Raw genomic sequence first — 15522 nt, 5'->3', positions numbered from 1 at the left:
ACTGTGGCATGTCCCCTTTCTTTTACACTTACTACATACACCTTTTCTCTGTCCCAGACTATATACCAGGAACTTCTGCCTGCTAGTAAGAAGGTAAGGAGACAAGTGGACCAGCGAGTGCTAGGGGACAGTCCTTAGAAAGCATGGAGTGAGCGCATCATTAGACACATTTATGTCAAACTCAGGGTGCTGCCTGCATAGTATGCCCTTAGTTGGACAGCCTGCATTATTGGCGGGCAGCCTGACATGCATTCATGCCAGGCTGTCCTTCAAATTCTTTGGACAGACATGCCCCCTTTTTGAGCATGTTCTCCCCTTTTGGCAGTTCTGGTTACGTGATTTGCACCAGTGGCCCACCCTTTTACCCCGCCCATTGACTTCCTGCTTCACTGGACACTGCTGTTAGGGGGTATGGATTTACTTGAAAGATGAAAGCATAAATTAGAGAGAGATTAGCATAGAGTACATGTTTTCTTATAGCTGAATCCTATGAGTTTCCCTCCAGCACCATCTACATCAGATACATGACGCTTGGGAGGTATGACTGTTTTAGTGTTTTTGGTCGATAATGTCATCATAATGTCATGTCAGCACCAGGCCCAGTGTGCTCTTAATCCGGCCCTGGTCATAAGACCAAAACAGCATTCACTAGTGTCCCGCATCCAGGGACACCAGGTAATTGTCTCCGGCCGGCACAGTACGAGTGCATCATTAGACACACTAGTGCGGTGGGCACTAGGACCATGCAGAGAGAGCTTCACCATCGCTCCCAGGATGGTCTTGTTGGTAAGGAGCCAGCCAGACAAGCTGTCAGTCAGACTGGCGTGCTTGACATCAGGCTGACTCCCTCTTTTAAAGAAGAATACCACCCTTATATGAGAGGTACTGCTCATTATGTGTGTCTCTGGTGATATGAGTCAAATCACTGGTGACTTCCCCCCTTCTGATTGTATACCTTTAACTGTTGAGAAGTATATTTCTGATGTTAACCCTTTCTGTCTCCTGTATCCTGTTTATTTGTTCCCACTGGTTTAGATGAGCCAAGTATCAGTCAGAGAGGATCATTTTAGCCATCTGTATCAAGCTTCGTTCTTCCTCGCACTTTACATGGAAGAAATACTGTTATTATATCACACAGGGATTGTACTTAGTGATTGTTGATAAGTGCTGAGAGATATATATCTTTCTAGATAGCCGATTAGTGACTATAAACAAGTTGGATACTTTTTGTAAATCAACTGTTTTAGCCCAGATTGTGCCATTTATTTTTTTTAAATCAATTCACTACATTGTGTTTAGTGACCATGGCATATATACTTTAGTAAATATAAATTAAAGGCATATCATACAAATATATTACACCGATACACCACAAGCTAAACCTATGCTGGGATACTGGTCTCCGCAGGGCTACTCTCTAGGTATTAGCATTTATTTAAGTAACTGATTTCTGTGTAATAATAAATGCAGATAAATTTAAAGGTATTCCATCAATAGACACTAGATGGTGCTACCAACTCACTATTTTTAATTTCCACATAACCATTGTTCTTTCACCGCATACGGAAGAAGGCAATTGTCCAATTACTGAACCAAAACAAAACCTAGATTTTGAGCAATATGTTTGTTCAACCATAATTTACCTCATTCATATTAAAGTGACACTCCAGGCACCCAGACCCCTTCTGTCCATTGGAGTGGTCTGGGTGCCAACTCCCATCACCCTTAACCCTGCAAGATAATTATTTCAGTTTATACAAACTGCAATAATTACACTTGCAGGGTTAAGTCCTCCTCTAGTGGCTGTCTATGAGACAGCCACTAGAGGGACTTCCGTGTTATTAGAACACAAAAAGTGTTTTAAACGACACTGGACGTCCTCACGCTATGCATGAAGACCTCCAGCGTTGCCAGAATCCAAATAGGAAAGCATTATTCATTGCTGCGCATACGCATTAGGTCTCCCCCACTGGCTGATGTCGGAGGAGGAGGAGCGTGGGCGGAGCCTGACCCAGCACCGAGGGACATCGGCGCTGGATTCATGTAAGTAACTGAAGGGGTTTTAACTCCTTCAGCAACATGGGGTGGGGGGTGGGAGGGATAGGGGCACTGTAGGGTCCTTCAGTGCCAGGAAAACAGATATGTGGCCCATACTGTTAGGGCCACCCAATGGTAATGAATATCATCATCAGAGTGGGCCTGGTAACAGCGCGACCAGGCCCCCTCGGATGTCACACGCTGGGAGGAAGTGACTGCCGCGGTCACTCCTCCCAGCAACCACCAGGAGCCGCGCAGGAGAACGCAGAGGGAGTCAGAGTGGGAACTCTGACTCCTATCAACCTGATCCACTGGACCCCAGGGAAGTTACCCTCCTGCACCTTAAAGGTAGGTAATAGGAGGGTTACAAAAATATTTTGCATGTGTGTGTGTGTTTTAATGTATGTGTATGTGTGTGTGTGTATGTATGTGTCTGTATGTATCTGTGTGTGTGTGTCTGTGTATGTGTCTGTATGTATGTGTGTGTGTCTGTATTTATCTGTGTATGTGTGTATGTGTCTGTCTGTATGTATGTATCTATGTATGTGTGTCTGTATGTATGTGTGTCTGTGTGTGTATGTCTATGTATGTGTCTGTGTGTGTGTGTATGTGTGTGTCTGTGTGTGTGTCTCTGTGTGTGTCTATGAATGTGTCTGTATGTATGTGTGTATGTATCTGTGTGTGTCTGTATGTATGTATATGTATCTGTGTCTGTATGTATGTGTCTGTGTGTGTGTCTATGTATGTGTCTGTGTGTCTGTATGTCTGTCTATGTATGTGTATGTATGTGTGTGTCTGTATGAATGTGTGTCTGTGTGTATCTCTGTGTGTGTCTGTATGGGGTGGCGGGGGGGGTTGGGGTGATAGGGGGGCCCCATGGATCAGTTTTGCACCGGGGCCCCATGGATTGTGTGTATGCCACTGATCTAAGTGACAACACCTCATCATATCACAAAGCAGTTCTTGTGCTTTTACTGTTTTTACCAGCAGTCTTTTTCTGGCGGAAACCTTTATGGCTCATCCACACAATCTATCAGTTTGTCCGCAGCCTGGTGGATCTTGGTGACCGTCTTTCCCTGCATGAATGTGAAATGCTCAGGTATTACCAGTGTTGATATGAGAAATACTGTGAGGTCCTCATCATCTGGATCTGTACTCTTCACATCTGAACTCAAGTCTCCACTTGTTCTTCAGCTGGTGGCTGGATCTGGAAGTGCTAACAGTAGATGCATTCCTCCAGGATTGGAGTGGGACTCGGAACTTAGCATTTCCACCATTTGCTATGATTACCAGGAGCTTGCTCCAGGTGCGGCGTCAAGTGGCAACTATCCTCCTCATCACTCCGGATGAGAATGAGGAACTGGGATGCTTGTTCTTTTACAGTGTTGTTTTTAATATATCCTGGCGTACAAAGACTAATATTAACCCCTTAAGGACAGAGCTTCAGAAGCTTGTCTTTCACTTAATGACAACGGCATTTTTTGCATTTTTTGCTATTTGCGTTCAACTGCAATTTGCATTTTACTAATTTATTGCACCGACACATATTATATACCGTTTTTTAAAGGACAGAAAGGGCTTTAATTTGATGTAACACACATATATATAAATGCTTATTTATTATAAAAAAAATACAGAAATATGCAAAAAAAATGAATTTTTGTGTGTTTTTTTTACAGTTTTTGCAATAATAATGTGTACATAATTAGTGCAGGTTAAGGAAAGTAATTAAAAATAAATTCATTTAGTTGTTCTGAATTACAGAATATATAATGTGTCTGGGATTTTACGTTTTTTTGGTAGTTACAGGTCACAAAGCACAAGGAGTAAAATAAACTTTTTATGTGGAGCGATTTTAGAATTTGGTATGTTTGTCTTGTAAGCCTAATAGCCATAAAAGAAAACAAAATTGCCACACAAAAGTATATATTTATATAAAGTAGACACCACAGGCTATTTACCTAAGGTTGTTTTGACACTTTCATCGTAGCCATTTTACCGCCACCTCTGCTAAATATTGGAGTAAAATTTTGTTTTTTGGGGGTTTTCGCACACAAACTTATAACAAAGAACTTCTCATGTGTATTTTGTAAAGTTGGTGTGTGCTATTCCTGTACAAAGTTTTATTATGTGTTCAGTTACTTCTGCTGAGTACAACGGTACCCCCATTCAGGGGCGGACTGACTGGTCGGGCACTTCGGACATGGTCCGAGGGCCCGGCCGGGAGGGGGGCCCGCCATCAGGGGGCCCGGCCACCCCTTTAAATGCTGCAGCCGCCTGAGCGCTCTCTTAAGAGCCTCAGGCGGCTGCAGCTTCTCACCTCCCCTGTAGCGTGACCGAGCTGCACTCCGGTCCGCGGTGCCCGGCCGGAGTGATAGGAAGGTGCACAAACACTGTGCACCTTCCTGTCAGTCCGGCCGGGTACAGGAAACAGAAACTCCTGTTGCGCCCTCAATTGTAATCTCTACTGGGGCCTGGAGGCGACTGCTTCCAGCAGGGACACTGAGATGGCCTCTGTTAGAAAGACCCCCTTCCAAGCCTATTAGACTCGATTGTAGTCTCTAATAGGGCCTGGGGGGGATTCTTTCTAACACACTCTCTAAAGGACACTGAGATAGCCTCTGCTAGAAAGACCCCCCTCCATGGCCCATTAGCCCTCAATTGTAGTCTCTACTGGGGCCTTGAAGGGATTATTGCACTTTTGTTCCTTGTGTCTAAAGATTGTGTAGGGTGTGGCTGGAGGCGGTGCATGGAGGCGGGACATGGGTGGCGCTTGCTGCGGAGTATGTGTGGGGCCTGTAAGGGGGCCCTTGATTTATTTTGCCCGGGGGCCCTGAGGGTTCTCAGTCCGCCCCTGCCCCCATTGTATGTCTTTGGCACTATTTCGTGAAGCTACAGTGCCATATAGGAGACCTGTCCTTTTCAGTATTCACAGTAGAATTTTGAGAGACGGATTTAATGAGCCTATGCTTCCATTTGGGGTTTTATAACAGTTTGACTGTTCAAAAAAAACCCACAAAGGCCTACCATTTGTAAAAGTAGACACTCCAGGGTATCTCATAAGGTGCATATTGTGCCTTAACATGCCCCCATTTTTTCACCAATAGATGCCAAAGTATGTGGTAAAAAATAATGTTGTGCGTTTTTTACATATGGATTGCATTTGTGCTGGGCATTTTGTATATTTCAAATGTGCCACTAAGTTCAAACCCCCCAAATTATGTTCTGCTAAGTCTTCTGAGTAAAATGACACCCCCATTGTATGTCTTTGGCACTAGTTCGTGAAGCTACAGTGCCATATAGGAGACCTGTCCTTTTCAGTACTCACAGTAGAATTTTGAGAGACGGATTTAATGAGCCTATGCTTCCATTTGGGGTATTATAACAGTTTGACTGTTCAAAAAAAAACCACAAAGGCCTACCATTTGTAAAAGTAGACACTCCAGGGTATCTCATAAGGTGCATATTGTGCCTTAACATGCCCCCATTTTTAACCAATAGATGCCAAAGTATGTGGTATAAAATAATTTTGTGCGTTTTTTACATATGGATTGCATTTTTACTGGGCATTTTGTATATTTCACATGTGCCACTAAGTTCATACCCCCCAAATTATGTTCAGATAAGTCTTCTGAGTAAAATGACACCCCCATTGTATGTCTTTGGCACTATTTTGTGAAGCTACAGTGCCATATAGGAGACCAAGCCATATCAGTTTTTACCAAACTTTGAATTTTGACGCTGGGCCTATGTGCAATTTCCAAGCATCTTAGCAGGTATAAAATTCAAACTACCCCACAAAGGCCTACCATTTCTTAAAGTAGACACCCCAGGGTATTTCAAAAGGTATATTCTAAACCTTAGTGTAGGATCATTTTTTTGTTAGTTTGTACCAAGTCCCGTTGCAATTAGCATTTTTGTCTGCCTTTTTGACACACACTTGGAGATGTTACTGTATATTTTGCTATCCTTATGTGTGCTGTGGCAGTATAACACCGTATATGTTGCTCAGCTATGTCATCTTAGTGCAACAATACCCACATGTGTACCTTTTTCATGGTTATGTGGATGTTGAAGGGGCACATTGGAGACCATGTCATATGAGTTTTTACCAAACTTTGAATTTTGACGCTGGGCCTATGTGCAATTTCCAAGCATCTTAGCAGGTATTAAATTCAAACTACCCCACAAAGGCCTACCATTTCTTAAAGTAGACACCCCAGGGTATTTCAAAAGGTATATTCTAAACCTTAGTGTAGGATAATTTTTTGTTAGTTTGTACCAAGTCTCGTTGCAATTAGCATTTTTGTCTGCCTTTTTGACACACACTTGGAGATGTTACTGTATATTTTGCTATCCTTATGTGTGCTATGGCAGTATAACACCTAATATGTTGCTCAGCTATGTCATCTTAGTGCAATGATACCCCCATATACAGAATAGTTGGGGTAAACTTATCCGGGGGTAGTACACAGTCATCTGCGTCCTGGGCAAAGCTGTCATGGATTCCGAAACCAAAACACAGACAGACCACAAAGAGAGAGAACACAGAGAGAGAAACTTGTAATACCGGTCCTTAGAATGGCCGGGCTATACAAGCAGAGAATTGTCAAGGTACAAGCCGAGGTCAAAGGAGTAAAGAGAAACGGAACAACGATAGGACAAGCCGAGGTCAAGGATCAGAGAAGACAGGATAAACGGTAGACAAAGCCAAGATTCGGTAACCAATCAGACAGATGACTAAAAATCACACCCCAAAACTGGTCTACTTATTCGGCCTGGGTGTGAAAATTTTTAAAACAATGGCCAATACATAGGCCGGGCTGAGAGGGGCAATCAGGGCAGTAATAGCTGGTCTCAACTCTTACGCCCCTCTTGTAACACACCCTGCACCTTTTCTGGGGGTTTTGTTTTTTAGGGGTTGGTGGAATCTTAAAGCAGAAGTGACCTGCCTCCATTCTTCTGCTAGGCTCCACTGATGGTCTCCTTGTGTGGCATTCTAGCAGCTTAGAAATTAGCTCAAACTGGAAAGAAAGAAAAGTGCTTTTCAGCCCAGCATTTGCCTTTTTAAAAATGACAAAGGCATTGTGGATTGCCATCTGCATCAGGTATATGCCCACTTTTTTATACCATGCCCTGGTCTTTCTCATGATCAAATATGGCTGCATCAGTTAATCGGACAGGTCAACGCCCCCCATATGCCGATTATATTGCCGTATGCAGACTGGCACCCGTTTATATTCGTCTCTGCCACGAACTGCGACCCTCCGAGTGTTTTCACCATGGATGGTGGTTAAAATGAAAACATCCTTTTTATCCCTGTACTTGAGTGCCAGCAGTTCATTCTGGCAGAGAGCTGCTGTTTGCCCCCTTTTAATTTTTTTGTTTGCTAGAGCCTTTGGGAAACCTGTGCGACTCTTCCGAATAGTGCCACAGGCCACGGTCTCGAAGCAATACAACATTTGTAACAGTGGGATGCTATTATAAAAGTTATCGATGTATAGATGATAACCCTTATTAAGTAGTGGGATTATTAAGTCCCAGACAATTTTCCCACTTGTCCCTACTGTATCTGGGCAACCTGGGGGATCAAGGTGGCTATCCCTTCCTTCGTATACACGGAAGGTGTATACGTAGCCACTGCCACTTTCACATAGTTTATAAAATTTTATCCCATATCGGGATCTTTTGGATGGGATATATTGTCTAAACCCCAGTCTTCCCTTAAACTTCATTAGGGACTCGTCAATGGAAATGTTTTTATTGGGGGTATATATAGCGGCAAATTTACTGTTAAAGTGGGCAATTAAAGGGCGTAGTTTGTAAAGAAGATCATACTGCGGATCACCTTTTGGGGGGCACTTGTTGTTATCACTAAAGTGCATAAATCTTAGTATGTCTTCATATCTTTCCCTTGTCATTGTCTCGGCAAAAATTGGAGTATTGCAAATAGGATGTTTAGCCCAATACATCCTAATTGTGGGCTTTTTAATTAGCCCCATTAACATGGTCAGTGCCCAGAATTGTTTCAATTCTGGCACACTGGTTGGGTACCATCTCTCTTTCCTAGAGATAAGAGAGTCTGGATTGCGTGCCAGATATTGCTCCGCATAGAGATTAGTCTGGGTGACTATCTCCCCAAAAATCTCATCCCCCAAGAACAGCTGCATAACATCCAGCGCACTATAGGCAGACAGGTCCGCCTGTATGCCAGGATTGGCTGTAAACACTGGGATGTCTGGGGAAAAATTATTAGGGGGTACCCAGTCATCTGCGCCATGTTCAGCATTAGGGGAATCGTCGATTTCCCCTGATGGTCCTGCAGTATCTGGCACATAGTCCCTGTCCCCTGCATCCCCTGCGTCACTCCCTGCTTCACTCTCTGAGGCAGTGTCAGTCGCCTCTGAGTCGGCCGCTAACAGGGCATAAGCCTCCTCCGCGCTATACTTTCTAAACATTGTTAATACACCTAACACAGCTAACAAAACTCTAACAAAAAAATATATATTTTTTTATTTTTATTTTTTTTATTCCCTAATTCCCACTAAATTCCACCCACCAAAATAACTAAATCACAAATTAATAAAATCAAATAATAACATTTAACCCCTTAGGGTTACAAAAAAACAAAAAATTAACCCTTGAAATAAAAAAAAAAAAAAATCACAGTAGAGTACTGTGACCTGTATATTGATCACTGCTAGCAGTGATCAAGCAGCAGGGAAAGGGTTAATTTTTTTTTAACTCCAGAAAAATGAATTTTATACTTAAGTATAACTTTGCAATAAATCAGCGACACAATGTAGCACCGATCCGTCTCTCTCCACTTCACAAACCCACACGAGGTGGAGGGAGGCGGATCAGATATCCCAGCAGCATTGTGACCGCTGTGACTGGCTGTCACAGCGATCACATGGGCTGGGATATCCGGATTTGCTGCTGCTGGTCTGCCCCTGACTCGGAGGGACCCAGCAACAGCATTAACCCCGCGATCGCCGGCACTGCGCGATCGCGGCGTTAATTTTAACGCGTGACGGACAAGGTCCGTCACTCGTCATTAACGCATTCCCCTGAGTGACGGACCTCGTCCGTCACTCGTCGTTAAGGGGTTAAAGGAACATAATAGTGTTAGTTTTTTCCAACAGGAAAGCATTGGGAGACTATTGTGCATGTGCGGCAAAATGCCATGGAGATGCATTGAACCGCATTAAGCTGTAGTTGTTCTGGTGACTATAGTGTTCCTTTAAGTCCGTCTGTTATCTGCCGTTTCCAGGTCATCCCACCATCTGTCCTGTTTCCTGTTTATGGAAGTATGACCATTCCACTGAACCCTAGGATTTGAGTAAGTGGGTGTTTATGGTTAAAGAGAATTGAGCAGTTAGAAGGCAGAGGTAGGTTAGGGTTTGTGGATGATACGAGTGTTTAGGGTAAGTGACAGCAAACCATAAACATTCATATCACTAATCATATATCCTTCTAAACCTTAGCCTCTTGACATAAACTAAATCAAATTACCTTGGCGCTTGGGATAGGCTAAGCTATAAAAAAAAAAAAGGCTCATAGGAGAAACATAGTAAGAAAAAATGGTCAGACAAGAAGCAAGATTGGCTGGGGACCTTCAAGGTATCGAACAAGTAACCAAAGGAGTCTTATTGGCCCAACTTATCAAAGGATGTTGCCATGATACATTAGAAAATATGAGAAATACTTAAACAGCTGAATGAAAAAAATAAAACAACCTTTGCCATAATATACTGACTAGAGATGACTAAACTTCTAAGTCATTAATATCCTTCCAGTAGTTATTGGAGCATATCATGAGCATTGCAGTTAATGGTACAACATGTCCTCTATATCTCTCCAGTCATGAACTTTAGTTAAAAATAATTATTAATAAGAGAAAAAAGACCATCTGATGAAAAAGAAAAATGTATACAAAAAATATTATGGGAAACCCGAAATTAAACATTGAAAAGCAATGTACCATATGCTTAAAGGGACACTCCAGTGCCAGGAAAACAATCCGTTTTCCTGACACTGCAGGTCCCTTCTCCCTCCCACCTCCCATCCCCGGTTGCTGAAGGGGTGAAAACCCCTTCAGTCAGTTCCCAAAGGCAGCGATGATGTCCCTCGTCACTGCTTCTTCCTCCGTCGCCGCTCCTCCCCTTCATCACGTCAGCTGGCGGGGGAGACTGATCCCGCCCGCTGGCTGGGGAGACCTAATGCGCATGCGTGGCAGTTCCACGCACGCGCATTAGACCTCTCCATAGGAAAGCATTAAAAATGGGGATTTTAGCGACGCTGGAGGTCCTCACACAGCGTGAGGACGTCCAGCGACGCAATAGCACAGTGCAGCGACGCAAACCTGTGCTATGGACCAGGAAGTGCCCTCTAGTGGCTGTCCAGTAGACAGCCACTAGGGGAGGACTTAACCCTGCAAAGTAATTACAGTTGCAGGGTTAAGGGTAGTGGGAGTTGGCACCCAGACCACTCCAATGGGCAGAAGTGGTCTGGGTGCCTGAAGTATCCCTTTAAGTCACAGACCCATATAACTATAAATCCTCTATAAGAAGGTCGTATCACATGCTTTCATAAGGAAGTCACGAATATATAGGGATGTTCAAAATGTGGCCCGGAGGTATTCAACCCACCTAAACCACCACAGAGAAGATAGCCAGGGTATAGCCATCCAAGCAGAATAGTGACCATCCAGAATGAAGCAGACCTTGACCTTGGGAGGAAGAGCCAGAGATGATGCATCAAACAGGAAAGTTGACAAAATGGCAGAGAAACTGTCATTACTATAATTATCAGGTCTTCGATTTCTGGGAGGTAGGAAGAATACCTAGTTGTCTTTTCAGGAACCTTTTTAAAAAGTCTAAACTCATGTTTGGGGAGTACCTCAATTTTAATTTATGCGGAAAAAAAGATTTGTATGTATAGTCTAGCTAAATTGCTAATCCCCTAATGAACACTGCAAATGTGCTTTACTCCAGCCCTGGAAGACCCCTTATTTTCATAATGTTTTAGTTATCACTCGTGCATTCAAAAAATAAATAAAAAAATCCTCATTCTGCATGCCCATTGCTTGTGATGTATACTAACTGTGACCTGTTACATACTCATGACCTGTTATCAAATGTAAATCGTATTTATGGCATATTTGCAGAATGAGAAAAAAAGAGAATAAAAAAAAAAAGAAATTGCACTCAGAATATAAATAACTTTTTAATTTAACATCTAATTTTTATCTTGGAGAACTGAAATATACCTGTTTTAATACATGCACATACAGTACATCACTTTCTTCTCACCATCCTTACTGCGGCAGCTTAAATTACCTACGCATTATGAAATTCTGCAGCGGTGTAAAAATTTGTAAGAGGATACATATGCATTCACTCTTATTCACTACGGCATCCACTCCTGCAGGATATGCTGTATCGATATGGAGGCAGCCATAATGTTGGCGACATGCATTCTGTATCACCCAGCAGAGGTTACCAGGCAATGGCATCTTGCTTGGCTCTAAGGCCTAATAGTATTTTTGTTCGATCGCTAAATAATATTTACTTAGTGTAGTCCTATAGTGTTTTGGTGCTATACTATAAAATAAAAAAAAGCAAAACACAAACAAAAGCAGAAACAAAACAAACAAACTCTAACACTAAACATGTTAGTTAAAACTGTGTACAGTTATTTAGTGGAAACTCAAGTCATTCTATTATATAGTCACTGCCAGAGTCTCATCAGCATTAACTTCCAATAACAGAACAAAAAACAAAGCCATCTTCAACCTAATTTCTGCAAACTGGCCCAAAACAATGAATAAACTACATTAGGCTGCTTAATATTCACAGTATCAAAAAAGCTTCCCCGCTACATCCCCAAAAAAACAAACCACAACAATTTAATTTCTTTTCAAATATTATTAACCATAAAAAGCAAAGCACAGTGAAAAGGGTAAGGCCAGATTATAACGAAAGCTGCTGTTTTGATCAAGCTCACACAAAAAAACTCAACCCCATGATATTTCCAATTGTGCATCAAGGATTGTATCATTTGTGCTGATTTAAGCAAAGTGCTGAAAAAATATGGATTTTACTTTTATTTTCCTTGGTTGTGGTACGGATAATTTACTTCTGTGATCAAATTTAAGAATCAGTAGGGACCGGTAAATCACTGCATAAAAGAAAAAGCCAATGAGGTCCTCTTTCTTTTGTGTCAGCGTGCTGTGATTATAGCCTTGATTAAATTTCGGTGAATGGGCTTCACATTTTTCTCAAATATGCAGGAGAGTTATATTTCCCTTTGGAGCTCTGAATTAGCATTTCAGTGGCTGAGCCTTTGGAAAAATACAATAAATGCTTTCAATTTATTATAACATTGTACTGTGTGGATACACTTTGTAAGTGGCCAATGTGCTCACACTTTACACAAACTGTCTATGTACTCACATCTTGCACCCTATGCAAATGACCTAAGTGCTCACAATTAGCACTTTATGTTAATGGTCAATGTGTTTGCAGCTTGTATTCTGTGGGTATGGTGGACGTGTTTGGATGAATCATGTGTGACGGACCCTCCATCAATCAATGCTCCTAGTGTGGCGAAGTTGCTTGCGTCACATCATGGTATGTGCTTTATTCTAACTCCCTCTAGCATATAAGCTCATTGAGCAGGGCCCAATCCCTCTGTCCCTGTGCATCCAACTCGTCTGGTTACAAATACGTGTCTGTTACTCCACCCATTGTAAAGCGCTGCGGAATTTGTTAGCGCTTTATAAATAATAATGATATAGATGTATTGTTGAAAATTGTGTACTTTATTTGCACATTAGATATGGTTGTTTTTATTGGATAGATATTTTAGTTTGGATTGGAGGCTATAGTCTTTATAGTTGTATTGTATAATATTAGTGGCACTATTGTGTAATGTTTGTAGGTATTATCAGGCTGATAAATTCTTATTTACTAAGTTTTGGTCTATTAAGAACATGGATTAAACTTGGATCACATTTGTTCTGGTAGGTGTATCCATGGTTAAAAATAAATAGAATGCAATGCAAATATAATCTTAGAGACAGGTTACCCACAAAGAATACTGTGTGAACTCACAAAATATTGCTAACTGTATGCCAGAGACAAGTTGCAATGTTAATTGAAACCAGTAGGCGACAATAAAAACGTACCAAATGCATTAAAGTTCTATATATGGAGGAACTAGGTAAGTAGTGAATAAAATTTGTTCACACACTTCGTGTATTTTGTTTTGAAAGTTACATTTTGTGATTCCTTTCCATGATTGCTTATAGAAAAGTGATGGCTAACCTCTGTCACTCTGTCTGTTGTGGCTTGCAATAATTGGCATGAAATATTAGTACTGTAGCTATGCATGGGACATTTGCTGTGATCCAGTAGATTTGATCTACTTGGATTTTGCCAAGGCATATACAGTTCCACACAAAAGGTTACTATTAAAACTGAAATCAATTCATTTAGACAGGGCCGCCATCAGGGCATGACAACCATAACGGTTGTCATGGGCCCGGCGGTCCTGGGGGGCCCGGACTGCTCAGGGAGTCCCGGGCCCCACATTCTATTTGTGCACATATAGATAGCGATTATTGCTATCTATATGTTCACCTGCGGCCCCGGCTACCTGTAGAATGCAGGCGGGGACCAGCCAGCACCTTCTTAACTCTCCAGCTGCTCCTGCCTGTAACTCTCGCGAGCTCCGCGGCCGGCAGAGCGTTGTCACGGGTTACCATGGCAACGCTCCGCGCGGCAAACAGCACAGCTCGCGATACTTACAGGCAGGAGCTGCTGGTGCTGGCTGGTCCCCGTCTGAGTTCGACAGCGGCTGGCACCCTCCACCAGACCACCAGGGATGCGATCTCCCCCCTCCCTGGCCAGGTAAGAAGCAGGGAGGGGGGAATAAAATGTAAATGCAATCAAAAAAGCTCCCCTCTCACCCCCTACTCCCCTATTTTACATACAGCCCCCACATTTACACACACTAAAACCACAACACACACACAAAAATGTAAATGCAATCAAAAAAGCTCCCCTCTCACCCCCTACTCCCCTATTTTACATACAGCCCCCACATTTACACACACTAAAACCACAACACACACACAAAAATGTAAATGCAATCAAAAAAGCTCCCCTCTCACCCCCTACTCCCCTATGCAGCCCCCTATTTTACATACAGCCCCCACATTTACACACACACACACACTGCATACACACACTAAAACCACAACACACACACACTGCATACACACACTAAAACCACAACACACACACTGCATACACACACTAAAACCACAACACACACACACTGCATACACACACTAAAACCACAACACAAACACGCACTGCTTTCACCATACACACACACAGCATTCACCATACACACACTAAAACCACAACACAAAGACTCTGCATTCACCACACAAACACACACTTTATCTAAAACACACAAAACTACATTCATTATACAAACGTGCAATCTGTATCCATGTTACACACCACACAGGCCATCTTTGTGGGTGGACTCAGAATGGGCCCTCGGGGGCGGGCCCAGGGGGCCCACACTTTGAACTGTGTCAGGGGCCCCGAAATTTCTGATGGCAGCCCTGCATTTAGATGAAAAAACATGTGCTGATAATGAAAACGGGCAAAAAGATAGACCGGAGAGTAGTTTTAAATGGAAAGGTTTTCAAATTAGACAAAAGTGGTTCTGTCCTTGGTCCACATTTCTTTAATCGGTTTATAAATTAACTTTAAGTGGGCATTGAAAGTAATTTGTCAGTATTTGCAGATGGCACAAAACTAGGTAATACAGTCTTAACAAATAGAACCATTATGCTTTTTTATGCTAACATATTGTTCTTATATAATTTTTAATATGGTTTTTATATTATCATTTGAATACTTTGCTGTGATTGGTTAGCCCAAATTTCGGCGCCAATTTCAAAGTACTGTGTTTGTTATTTAAAGTTTCTTTTGCCAGGTATCAGGTTCTTTCCCCATATTGATAACGCCGTATTGGCGAAACGCGTTTATGGTTATAATATTGTGTATTTTTAATATTAAAGTATATTTTATCACTTTTTATATACATTTATTACTTCCTTACCTGGCATTTTATCATCACTTCGGACTCCAAGAAATCCTAGGTGGGGATAATACCACCAGCGCTATTTTAAAGGAGCAGTGTACCTGCTCCCCCATTGTGAGTACCCATTTTATTTCTTTCATTTAACCATAGTTTTATATCCAGTGTACACTATTGGTTGTCTCTCTCTACCCGAGTGTTTGCCATACAAAGGACGGAGAAAACACACTAAAGACGGAGGACACCTACTGCATATCCCATAAGCGGGGATCCAAACCGCTGCACGCCCTCTACACCAGAGCAGGCTTTTGCTCTTTCAAATGTGAGTTTGCATTCAAGAGTTTTATCCATTTTATTCCC

Source organism: Pelobates fuscus, chromosome 6, assembly GCF_036172605.1.
Source record: "Pelobates fuscus isolate aPelFus1 chromosome 6, aPelFus1.pri, whole genome shotgun sequence".
Classification (NCBI taxonomy): Eukaryota; Metazoa; Chordata; class Amphibia; order Anura; family Pelobatidae; genus Pelobates; species Pelobates fuscus.
Note: the sequence above shows the minus strand (reverse complement) of the source record.